Genomic DNA, 13,479 nt, shown 5'->3' with positions numbered 1-13,479 from the left:
TTTAGCATTTTTTTTTTTAAAAAGGGTGCAAAATGAAATACAAAATAGCTTACGAATTTTCTTTATCCTTTTATTATTTTATATTAACCATACTTAGCTAAGAGTTGGCGTGATTGATTCAAACTGTTTACCAAAATATACTTGAGTTTATACTTGAAATTAAGATGATAAGAATACAACTCCTTTAATTTTAAAACATGGATTATGCTATTGAAGATTAATCATTCTAAAAAATAAATATTATAGATACTATAAATAACTTTAATAACAAAGAGGGTGAAAGTTTATGAGGTTAATTACTAGTTTTCCCTTGAACTAACTACCCATTACTAAACTAAACCTACTAATCTTACTAAGATTCATTTTAAGCTAAGGAAGAAAGAAACAAAACAAGAAAAAGGTTAGTTGCAAGGTTAAGTACACAAAAAAAAATGGATGAGGAGAGATAATATAAATGTTGACCCGTTTCAAGTAAAGTACAACTTGCGATGGGCCTTGTTGAAACGGGTTCGACCCGTTCTTGGACGCTCTTTGCCGGATGGGCTTCGGCCCCCGGCGAAATTCAACAAATTGTTACGGATAGGTTGGACTCGGACGGAGTTGATTCGAATTATGTTGGGCTTTCGGCCCACTGACACCAAGTGCGGAGGAAGAACAAGCCCCTCGGACTCGTATACGATGGTCATGCAAAATAAAAAGATAAGGATTAGTATCCACTCAATGAACAACATTAGACATGTAAAATATAAATTCAAATCAAATCTGCAAATCGTATATGCTCTATGTTTATTTGAAATATACCTCATGTATACACACTCATAAGGATTCTACAGCTCAAGAAAGGATAGCAAATAAGGGTATTCAAGCTAGTTTATTTAATATTTAAACACTCAAAAGAAACAAACAGAGTTGTTCATTTCTATAACATTCTTTGAGATCTTTAAAACATGATTACCTCATGATTTGAGGTGCAAAGAAGGTCAATTCAACGAATGGACAGCGCCCAAAGTCCAAACCAATATTTGCTTAAATGTATAAAAAAGGGGAAACGGAAGCTAATGACATTCTCACAACTATGATAACTAAAATAAAGAGAAGAGAAGTTACTGCTAGAAAGCTTCAATACTCTCTTTAGAGGGATGTATGGCAATAATCAGGTCACCATTTAAACAACTAACGCACATAAGAGAAAACCAGCAATTTAGGGAGCAAACTAGACCGAATTCCACAGCTAGGCAGGCTGAAATATATCCTCCTTCTTGACACAGATATCCAACCAGTTATTTTCTTTTACATTGATTTATATGGGACCAAATTGGTAAAATTGGATTCATTAACCTTCAAACGAGAAGCTAAACTCAAAGAAAAGTATTTCAAACAATTAAGTATTGATTGACGTGTCGATGATTCAACGACGAAACCGTCGACGGAAACTCCTTCATACGTTCGGACAATATTCAATGCGGTAAATATTAGTCAAAGCAATAGGTGTTCTCCCCTATTCGGCAAGCTCAAAGAATATCACGCAACAACTTATCATACGATTTGCTTCTTTAAAACTTATGCCTGGTGACCGCGAGTATTCGACAAGGACAAACCTTATGGACTATAGCTGATTCCGATTACGACCAAATAAGTATAGGTATGCCTCAAGTAATCAAACTAGTTTCATCTTAAACATATATTAGTTCAAGCAGAGACGGGGGTTAAATCTCTCGATTATGATATCGAGAGCGGGAAGCAATTAACTTTGTTTCTAGCAAAAAAAAAGAACTTAGTCTTTAGGATCAGTATCTTTCAATTTACTTCCTAATACATTAACAGGAGAAATAAAATACCAACCAAGCAGTCTCTTTGAATCCATTTTTAGGTATTAAAACACTTAGTCGAACAGTTTCATGTTTCAGCATTCTTTAATGATAAGAGCACCCTACTTAAGTTTTGAAGAAAACAGGATGGCATCCCTATTCCTTAGTTCCTCTAAAACATGTTGACTGCTTCTAGAACCAATATAAAATATCACGTGAAACTACCAAACAAATTATGCTAGAATCATTTGAGACATAACATAGTGAATTGATTTTAGTGCTTAGCAAAAGTTCATCGGCTGATTCTTGTTCTTACACACCGAGAAAGGTCCCGAATAGTTAATTAAAAAATTATGTGAGACCGAGCCTTACCTTTAACACACTTGGTCTTTTGTAACATTATTAATTCATTCGACCAAAGCGCTGACACTATATTTACCATAATGAAGTCTAACGAGAACTAATATTCAAGCGGACGACAATCTAGACTAACATTTCCTTTTACGAGATCGAAAGCGAACCACGTTGAACTCTACTCAGAGTAATCAATTAACATAGTATACATGTTTAAGTACTCACTGGAGCATGTTTAACTATTCAGCCAAGCAAAGCAGGGGCATATTTTATATCTGATTCTGCGAACATGTGAACCACAAATTGGACTGACACAGCGACACGCTAAATAATACGAGCGACAAACTAGGCTAGCATATAATAACTAAGAAACTAAAAATGTAAAATGAAAGAGAAAGGGGAATCACACAGCGGGTGCGGCGAAGTAGGGCTCGGCTCCCGATATACCTCGAACACCACAAATCGAATTAGTACCAAGCTCGAATCCAAACGAGAGATCGAGGCGATAACGAAAAAACGTCTTAGATTTTTTGACTCGATATCGACAATCTTTACGGCTACTCAAACTAATATTTTAGGGAATTTAAGTGACTTCATAAACTAATGTTTTCAAGGATCCAAGGTGGTTAAAGAGAACCGATTTTTTGGAATTTCCGCCGCTCCAAAAAAATCTCCCTCCAAGGACTCAAGAAGAGACTATTTATAGGAATCAACTAGGGTTTTGCTGGGTTTTAAAATTGAAATTTAGGCGGGATTTTGGTCAACAAACGTGCGATGACAAAGATCAGAAACCCCAGGAAGAAAACAAAACCCGTTAAAAAGTTTGTACCCGAAAAAGAGAGAAACTGATAAAGAAAAGACTTGAACTCACGAATGGACAAAACTCGTAAGGATGGTTTCGGGTTGAAGCGGAGGGGATGGGAAGCAAACAAAGAGATGACCTTCAACGGTTGAAAAGGCGACGGGGGAAAGGACTAACATTAATATCCTTTCCCCAAAATGACCGTACGATACGGAGGAACGAAAGGCGTCACGACTCTTTCTTTGTTGTCGTCGGAGAGAGAGGGGCGGGTGAGGGAGAGAGAGAAGAGAGAGAGGAGAGAGAAAAAAAAGGGGTAGGTGCGGCGTTGATGAAATGAAAGAACCCTAGTGGTTTTTTTTTTTTTTTTGTTGAAATGGGGATTGGGCGGTCGGGTCGGGTAGGTTTAAACAGTATGGGTGGGTCAATTAATTAAAACATGGGCTAATTGTAAATGGACCGAATCAATAGAAATTTGATCCGAAAATAATTAATTGGGCTGGGTTGATTCGAATGGTGGGATGATGAATTAAAATGTAGGCTTCTAAATTTAAGTAAAAGACCCATTTTGACTAATTATATGCTAACATGTGTTAAAATATTATCTAATATAAAAGTATGTAGTTATTATTGCTCAGATAAAAATAAAATGCCGTCGTAATAGCTGCGCGATAATATATTGAAAGCCAACGATAAATAAATGCTATTATTTAGTTGTACGAAAATACCTGCGATGCGTGTGCGTAATGCGGTAAAAATGCTGAATGATTATAAGGCAAATTTGATAATATAAGATAATAATAAGATAATAATAATAATAATAATAATAATAATAATAATAATAATAATAATAATAATAATAACTAGTAATAATAATAATAATAAAATAATAAAATAATAATAACGCCGGTATTAATAAAAGTTAATAATTATAGTAAAAATACAAATAATTATTTTAAAATTACCAAAATATTATGAGCATAAATAGATATTATGGGGATGAAGAGACAAAATTGGGTGTCAACAACGTACTGGTAATTAACCAATGAAGAAAAGCAGGTTTACAAGTCGTCATCCAGAAAAGATGAGATCATAATCTGAGAAAGAGAACCTGTAAAAACTAAAAAGAACCATTTGATTGAACATTACAAGCATTCAAGAGGTGAATCTGTGATGTGGAGTCAGGTTTCACACAAAACAGCAGTTTCTTTTCTTGCCATTTAATAGTTGGATGTTTGAAGAGGGTTTATCTACTATGGCTTTCTGAGTATCTCATGCTAAACCCCATCTAGACGTATGTTATCTTCAAACCATGCAGGATTTGAAAAAGGACTGGCACCAGCACTAAGGCTCATCACTTGTGTCTGACACGGTCGGTTTGCCTCTTCTCTGCTGGCTTTAAAATTTCCTCAAAACAGCTAAGAAAGATCTTTATTTTCTGGGAACTGCAAGTCTTCACTTAAAATTTCCTTCTCCTTTGATGCAAAACTACTGAGATTATTGTTTTCCTGTCTTTGATTTAGTTGGCAGAATAATATAAACATTATGATTTCTTCAAAGCTTCACTTTGAAACTTTACAAAGGGAATAACCAGGAGAAAAAATCAGAAAGATTTTTAGCTTTCTTCTTTGTAGCAAGTTTTTTCTCAAGTTGTGGGTCAGAATGATTCCTGGTAAGATTCTGAGTATTGTGTACTATCATCAATCAGCTACACCTGATGCGAAATTAGTTGGGGTCGACTTTTATGAAGCCTTAATGTCGAAATCTTCAGATCGGAGGACTACTTTTAAGCTGACCGTCTACCTTAAAATAAATAGAGGTTTTATGTTTGATTCTTTCCACCTCCATTACAAACTGTATGTGTTTGTCCTAAAATGAAAGAATCTAGATAGAGGCATGTTAAGGACCTGATAGAAATATATTGATCTCTTCCCATTCAAAGTTTTTTAGTCTTCGGTGTAGTCATAGTACTAGGTCAGATAATTTGCCTATAGTGTTGGTTATCCATTTAGTTTATCTTGAAAGCTAACATAGAATAGATTTTCTTTTCGAAAGCTTCAAAGATGAATTCAGATGTATAGGAGGAGAAGTCCATGTAGTTTTTTGCTATAGCTTAGGCACCTTTTGTAAAGTATTTAGTTTGTACATACTCACATATTACAAGAGGTAAGGCAAAGTCTCCCTCTTCTGTTGTATCTTTTGTTTCATATCTATAAAATTTCTCCCCTATTACTAGTCGTCCCTTCTTCAGTTGTATCTTTTGTTTCATAACTATGAAATTTCTCCCTTCGTACTAGTGTCCCACCCCCTCTTTTGTTGTGTCTTTTGTTGCAGATCTACAGAATTGCTCTCTTACTAGAAAAAAGTGTCATGATTATCCAGGTACCACGAGCTCTCTGTCCCACACGTTCACTGGTTACACCGAATGCTCCTATCTCTCGACAAAGATCGTGTGATGTGCAATTATGATTCAACATAGAATAGATCAATCCATTTCCCTTTGTTCTCAAGTGCACTCGCTTTATATCTCGGACACACAAGGAAGGATGTGGTGGGAAGGAAACAGCCCTAGCCCTAGCCTGTCTGGCCGATCATTCTGCTGGCATCTCGCTTTCACATCCCCGTTTAACGGCTGCTCGGGGATGTAGTTATAGATAGGTTAGTTTTAGTGGGTCGTGGGCTCCACCTGTTATCTCCTTCTACAACATGTTGTCGTCGTCTCCATATTCCATGTCACTTAGTCATCTCTGCCTCGCTGCGGGTCAGCACCTTTGAAAGAAACGGAGGACTTCATTCAATGACCCCGCAATTGCCCTTTGAACGATCATAATAAAGTAAAGCTTGAACTAAGTTTTGTACTCAATTAGTTTCAAATGCGAATTGCAAAAATTTTACAAGCTAACATTACTATCCGTGGTTGGAGTTTTTGTTCAGCTGATCATTATATCTCGGAAGTGTGACAGCAGCAGGATGTGCTATTTTGACTGGTCCATTTCATTCCCCCCTTTTTTAAGTTTATGACGTTCGAAGAGTGTTGTTTTAATTTAACCAGGAATTTGTCTTATAGTGCTTAACATAAAGTTATATTAGTTCCTTCCTTTAGCCTAATTGCAACTGGCCATTTTTCTAGTAGGCAATACAGATGCAGCAGTTATCATTTTTAATTTGATTGTGGTATATTTGAACTTTGTTGATGTTACATATTTGACCATTGAGCATGAGTTGATATTTGAGGACTGCGTAACATAGTATTTACTGGAAAAGAATGGCCAAAATATGTAAATAGGGATAATTGAGATGATGCAAAGACTCTTCATGTGTAATTCAGGACTGCAGTAGCATGTGTGACATATGATTTTTTTGGGGAAGGAATGGCAAGAATTTTTAAGAAATGTAATGCAAAGACTCTTCGTGTGCACTTTGCAACTGCAGTAGTATGTGTGAAATATGGTTTTTACTCAACCCAGCAGGTAGTAATTAGTACTCCATTCTTAGCCCGAGGTCTCGAAATACAGTATATGCGAAATAGGGTTTTTACTCAACCCAGCAGGTGGTGGTTATTACTACATTCTTGACCGGAGGTGTCCAGTTCGGACCCTGGGAAGGAGTCGGCTTAGGTAGCTAGCATATTACCCCAAAAGCTGAATTCTCTGGCGCGAATTCAGATTGTTCAGGCCCCAAAAAAGGTACCGGACACCAGGCAGGAGAACTAAACAGGGGTAATGCAAACTCTTCATGTGCATTTTAGGATTGCACCAGTAGTATGTGTGATAATATATGGTTTTTACTGGAAAGAGAGATTGGAGAATGCAAATTGAAGCAAAGCATAGGCGAATGGCTATAGCAATACTTCATATATTGCTAATGGGGTCATTCGCACAAATGCCCTATTTCGGGGGTGGTCTTTAATACTTGCCCCTCAAATTCTTTGGTCTTTAATTTTTGTCATTCGTCACTTTAAGTGAGAAATACCCCTAAGGTTTTGGGTTCGAACCCCAGCAGAGTATAAAATCGAATTAGGTCTCAACGAGCGAATCGGTGTTTTACTACCAATCACAAGTTTCATGTTCGACGCAGCATTCTCGGTCTGTCATTATACCTCGAGAAGTAGAAAGAATTACAATCCCCATTCCACCTATTCCAATGGCTTTGGCTACTCTAACCTTCCCGACCACGATTTTTTTTTTTAATTAGATATTTCACTGTGAAATAAGAAATTGTATTTTCCTAGGTATCAAAAATCTAGTAAATAAAAGAAATCAAAAAAGAAATAAAATGGCAAGGCAGAAATTCGTAGCAAATTATGCCTATCGGGCTGAAGTTAAGGCCTAACTTCTGTAGAAACATAGCAGAGTAAAAAAATCGTAAGATAAGGTTTCATAGCAAACTATGCCTATTCGGGATAAAGTTATACCTTGAACCATAGTTTGTAGAAATTAAGTCATCCTACAGAACTATGCCTTACGGCATAGTTTCTATATAGAAGTTAAGGCATAACTTTACCCCTTGTCCGACATACTTCTGTAGGATTCTTAGAGAAGTTAGGCCTTAAGATATAACTTTTGTCCGAATGGGCATAATTTGCTACGAAATTCTGCATTGTGATTTTTTTTTTTTTTTGGCCTCTGCTAGGGTTCGAACCTGAATCTCTGGTTTCATAGACCAGCAAATAAAGATACTTTGGCCCATAAATTTTATTAAATGGAAAGTGGAGGCAAAAATTAAAGACTGTCGATTTGAGGGGCAATGTAACACCTCGCACCTTTAATCTAGGCTACGTTCATGATTTTGGGACTTAGAAGAACAGTTCAGCAAAATGCACTTTTACTCCTAGGATTACGGGCCGTATAATTTTATACGGACCGTATCACTGGCCGTATAAAATTCCCCAAGAAATCCAAGTTTCTGCCAAGTTTTTAAATGCTTAAATATGGACCGTATGTTGAAATACGGCCTATACTTGGTAACCGTGAAATGGGATACGGACCGTATCTCGGTCCGTGAATATGATGGGAAAAATTCGGGTTTCTAGAATTTGAGGACTTGATTATTAAATCGTTAAATACGGACCGTATTCCTTACCCTGATTACTGGGGAGAAAAATCTAAATTTCTAGAAATTTTTAAATTCTTAAATACGGTCAGTTATATGGACCGTATGTTAAAATATGGATCGTATAATGGCCTGACTCAGTTAAGTATACAGTTAAGTATAAATACGGGACTCCGGTTTTTTATTCTATTTTTCATACTCTCAAGCCCTAGCACGAAGGTTCTCTCTTCCCACCATTAAAATACATCAAGGTAAGCCTATTTCAATCATTCCAAGTGAATTCTAACATAGATCTGTGATTTCTAAATAAGAATTCATTATTCTTAACCTAGGGTTTTCAGGAAAACCCATCTCAAGGTCTAAGCTTTTGAAGCGTTACCAGGTATGTAGGGCTTCTATCTACGTGTGGGAACATCTTTGTACTTCCCCACGTCATGTTCTTCCATGGTTATACGAAAGCTCACCAAAAACTAGGGTTTTAGACGTGTTCATAATAACCCTAACGTCATGCATCATGATTTACCATGTTTGAATTATAAATTTGTTATTGTATTCCTAATCTTCCATTTTGGTTATTGGGAATCCGTCTGTAACCATGAAAATCCATACTTTACATTCCATGGGTCCTTACATTCAAGTTATGAAATATTATGTTTATTTTCATGGAAATCCTACATGTCCCCATGTTTTCATGCAAGTTATATTATGTAATTATATTCATGTTACATTATATTTACAATCCATGTTTACAAGTCATGTTTATGAAAAACCTTGGGCTCAGATGCCTCTTATATTCATGTTCATGTTTTTGAAAGTTGCACAGATTACCGAGAAGGCTCAGAAAACCTTAAACTATGTTTGCTATTGTAGGATAAGGATCGCTCCGCCCGGTTAGGACGACTCCTTCATGTTTTCCCCATTGGGGGATTTTGGATCCATTCATGTTCATGTTCGTTCTTGTACCCTGGCAAGGTACAATATGGCTTAGCTAATCGGGCAGAGACCAACGTGGCGGTTACATGTCGGTTATATTAATGCTCTCCCACAGATATCTTTATAGACTTAGAATATTTTACTCATGTTATACATATATATTCATATCGATGATACCTGTGTTCATGTTCGGTTTACGATTTCGGTTCGGCCTATTATTTCATGTGCCATGCTTTATTCCATTCAGTTGTTTTACATACCAGTACAATTCAAGTGTACTGACGTCTCCTTCTATTTGCCTGGGAGCCTGCATTCCACGATGCAGATTTACAGGACGACGGATCAACACGTTAGGACTCAGCACATATCAGCTTTTGGTGAGCCCCATTCTATTCGGGGTTTTAGCTTTACTTATGTTTATTTCAGTCATGCAGTTAAGGTATACCGGGGGCCTTGTCGATAAACAATTTAGTAGTCAGATTCATGTCAGAGGTTTCATAGACTAGTCAGTTATGTCATGTCAGATATTCAGAGTCGTCTAGCCATTTTGGCTCATTATTATTATGTTTATTCATACTATTCCGCATTATGATATTATGATATTTTCAGACTTATGATTTATGGTCCCAAACTTTACTTAAATTATGCATGTTCCTAGTTTATTCCGCATCAGTTCATGCCTATGTTGAGTCAGCAAGCCATATGGTTCGCTCAGTCATATACAGTCAGGCATCGAGTGTCATGCTACGCCCAGGCCATTGTTCGGGGCGTGACAGGCAAAACTTAAAAACCAGTCCATATGAAGGGAATCCGCGCAATTTTTGGTTGCTAATGTTCCGGTAGAAATTGGGTTTGTAAACAAATTGTTTATTTTCTCACAAGGTTAATAGAGTATGCGAGAAATGGTCAATTGATTTTGTAATTCTTTACAAATTTGTTTTTAGTTTTATGTCTTTTTTACTAGAGGTCCTTGTGCCAAGGGTCTACTGGAAACAGCCACTCTACCTCCCTATACCCCACTTTATACACTCTAATCTTTCCAGAGTCCACTTTGTGGGATTTTACTAGGTATGATGTTGTTGTTGTTGTCATCGTTTATACAAGGGATCTTCATTTTTACACATAAGAGATAAAGATCTGAAAATAACACAAAAGAGAAGTAAAGTTATTTTTTTCTACTCAAATTGTAAGTTATCATATTCGCTTCAATTCATGTGATAGACATAGTCTCAATAGAACTTTCGAAACTTGTGGCTTTAAACAAATCATAATATTTGTGGGTATAAATGCTTCTTACTAAGTGTAGAATAAAAAAATGTAAAGTTAATTAATTTTGTCAAATATAGCAATGTGTCATTTTTCGTAACACATTAATAAGGAAATAGCATCATATAAATTGAAATTTTGGTGAGCTATTTTCTATTTTTGCTTAAATATAATTTGTTTTAGTATTAGGTAGAGAGATCAACTTGGATCATGACAGTGTAAAAGGCATTATGGTCTTATTCGTCAGTCACGCCTTCAATTTGTGAGTTGTAAAATGGTACAATTACTTAAAAAGGTTTTAACTTATATAAAGTGTAGTGAGTGTAAAGATATTTTATCATTGACGTATTTTAGCTGGTTATTTATTTTCCTTAGGTACTAAATACAGCTAGGTGTTGTTGCATTTCACTTATTAATAGTGAAAAATCTATAAATTGACAAGGCACAGAAGTCAAACTCTTTCCAGAAAGCTCTATATTTAAAGTTACAATCCATTTTTCTTCTCTTTATCCGACCAATCGAATTAACAACATATCTACAAATCTTCTTAAGATCTCATTGCTTAATGTCCATGAAAGTGCACATTTATTTATCATTGAGAGTGCTGTGCGATGGATGGCAACCCTTCGGTCCATCATCAATCAAAAGTTCTGGATTTGAGTTCGGAAATGGAAAATACCTTGATAGAAAGTACTTCCCTTTTAACTGGTTTTACTCGATCTGTATCAGTTGGGGCGGTGAGTAGTAGATATATTCTGGTTATACCATAAAAACAGTATAAAATTTACAAATTATCACTTTTCATTCCATATGGTTAAAAGTAACCACTATCATGGAGTTTCAAATTCCACACGTGATACACGAGGCCATTATTATGGAATTTTATCTGTGAAATATAAAGCTTCATTACAATGGTCAATTTTTAATTACAGGACGACGGAAAAAGTGGTCACCCCGCGCTATTACTATTGGACTAAGATTGCATGCATTTATTTTTCAACTTAGTTCGATGCTCTGAGAGATTTTATTTGTAGAATTGGTTTTAAGGAAAAAGAAAATTATTGGTAAGCAGGAAAGAAATAACAGAGAAAATAGCTTTATGAAAGGTATCCATTGACCATTTGATAAATATGATGGTAATTGAGTATTGCAATAATTTAATTTGGCGCATAATTAAATTTGAACAATTTGGGTAATGATTAATCATTATCATATTCCATTCTGTTAACATGTCACCATTTGTCGTCCTAATTAAAGGTGTAGGGATATAAAGTTTCTAAAGTTAAAAAGTTATTGTGGAAATTGTTATGGCGATTAGACTCACCATCAAGGCAGGATTTGACGGATTTTACAATAAACCAGTTTTGGTTTAAAAATCATGTTTTGGATACGCTGCGATTTGAATATTTTAAGTTGTATTTTCTCTTATAGACATAAAAATCACAAATTGTGAAAACTATCAAAACATTCTCAATTCTTATACAATCTTACCAAATGAGCAAGTCATAGTTCATAACAAAATTAGTACACTACTAGAAAGCCTTTCTAAAAAACACAACACCAATTAATCAAACTTTAGTTCAATAAAAACGAAAATTTAACATGAATAGTAATGTAACTACTCTTTAATATAATCCTCCACATATATTAAAGGTTGGTAGACATAAATAAAGGTTGGTGGAAGTTAAGAGATTGGTAAATGATTGATGGGGTAATTGTTAAAAATACCTACCAACTTATGGGTCTTTTTTTACAAAATATAAATTTATGGATTAAATTTTATATTTAAAAAAGTTAAAACCATGGTTTCAAACCCCAAATCATGCCTTTTTGGATGATTTGGAGTTTGAAACCATGAGTGAAACGCATGTCCAAACATTGGTTTGGGATCATGGTTTGAAAACGCATGGCGAAACGCCTACCTAATATATGATTCTTCTTTCAACCCAAAAAGAAATTTTAATTTTCTTCAGGTCAACTAACCAAAGAATATCATTTGTCGTGGATCAGATGATGATCAATATATACTCATTTCTTGTTAATGTCAATATTTACTACTCTCATTCCTCTCCCAACGTAGTTATTTCTCAATTTTTGTTTCTTAATTAAGCTGATGTTGGCCTGCATATAATTCAAATCCACTAATTTTTCCCACAACCATTTGTGCTACAATTTTTTTTAAGTGTTTCTATATATTGACTTTATGTAATTCAGTAGCAATTTTTTAAGAAAATAAAAAGAAAAGAGTTCACCTCTCTTCCTAGTGAGTTTTTAATTATTAGTAATATTTTTGTTTTAAATGTTTTCTTGTTTGTTTTTTCTCAGAAATGATAAAGCTCTATTTTAGGAAACTCTAGTGATTCTACATATCTACTAAAGACCACGGGTATCTTGAGTTCCAACAGGAATATTGGATTTCTTTAGGTTATGGAAATATTTCAAACAGAATGTATCACGTAAGAAATACTCCTTTCATTTAAAAAAAAAAAAAAATTACACCTTTCAAAATGGAAATTATTTAATCTGACTCTCCCATTTTACCTCTAATGACAAGTTTTCATAATTCATACACATAAATGTCATAGCATGTCTGAAATTATAAGTTTCAAAAATTTTATTGTTACACAAATGTTACGATATATTTTTGAGTTTCAAGACTTTTTAAAAAAAAATTGTATGAGTAACTTAACTTTTAAAAGAGAAAAGGAGCAGTTGATAGGTCAGTTTTACCTTAGCTATCTCTTTGTACTGCTTAATGGCTAAGGGTGGGACAAACCTTGCTTTTTTCATAACCTAAAAACCACAACTTTTATTAGTGCATTATTATCTATTAAAGTAACAAAAGGACTAATCATTCCTAAACTTTACAAAATATAAATTATAGTATAGTCACAAAGAAAAAGACAGATAAATTTGCGTACCGCTCTTTCTATTCAAAAATTAAATTTCTTAGAAACTTGTCCTTGTACTACAAGAAATTTTCTCTCATCATCATAAAAAGATAATGCATGTTTGTATGACAAAGATTGGAACTCTTTAAAAGAGAATAGGAACACAATTTTTTAAAGAAATTGCATGGTTCACTTGATTATAGAAGTTCCATAATAGTTTGTGATTCTCCCAATGATACAAACATTCAAATTTAGATAATTGAAGTTACGAATTTATAGTCAGCTAGAAGCCTACACCAAATAAATAGATTAGAGTTTATGGGAATTCTTGAATGTAGTTTAGTAAGCCTACACAAGGGTAGTTTTCTCCATTTCA

This window comes from Lycium ferocissimum, chromosome 5 (genome assembly GCF_029784015.1).
Source record: "Lycium ferocissimum isolate CSIRO_LF1 chromosome 5, AGI_CSIRO_Lferr_CH_V1, whole genome shotgun sequence".
Lineage (NCBI taxonomy): Eukaryota > Viridiplantae > Streptophyta > Magnoliopsida > Solanales > Solanaceae > Lycium > Lycium ferocissimum.
The sequence above is the reverse complement of the archived record's forward strand: the minus strand, read 5'-3'. Positions refer to the sequence as shown.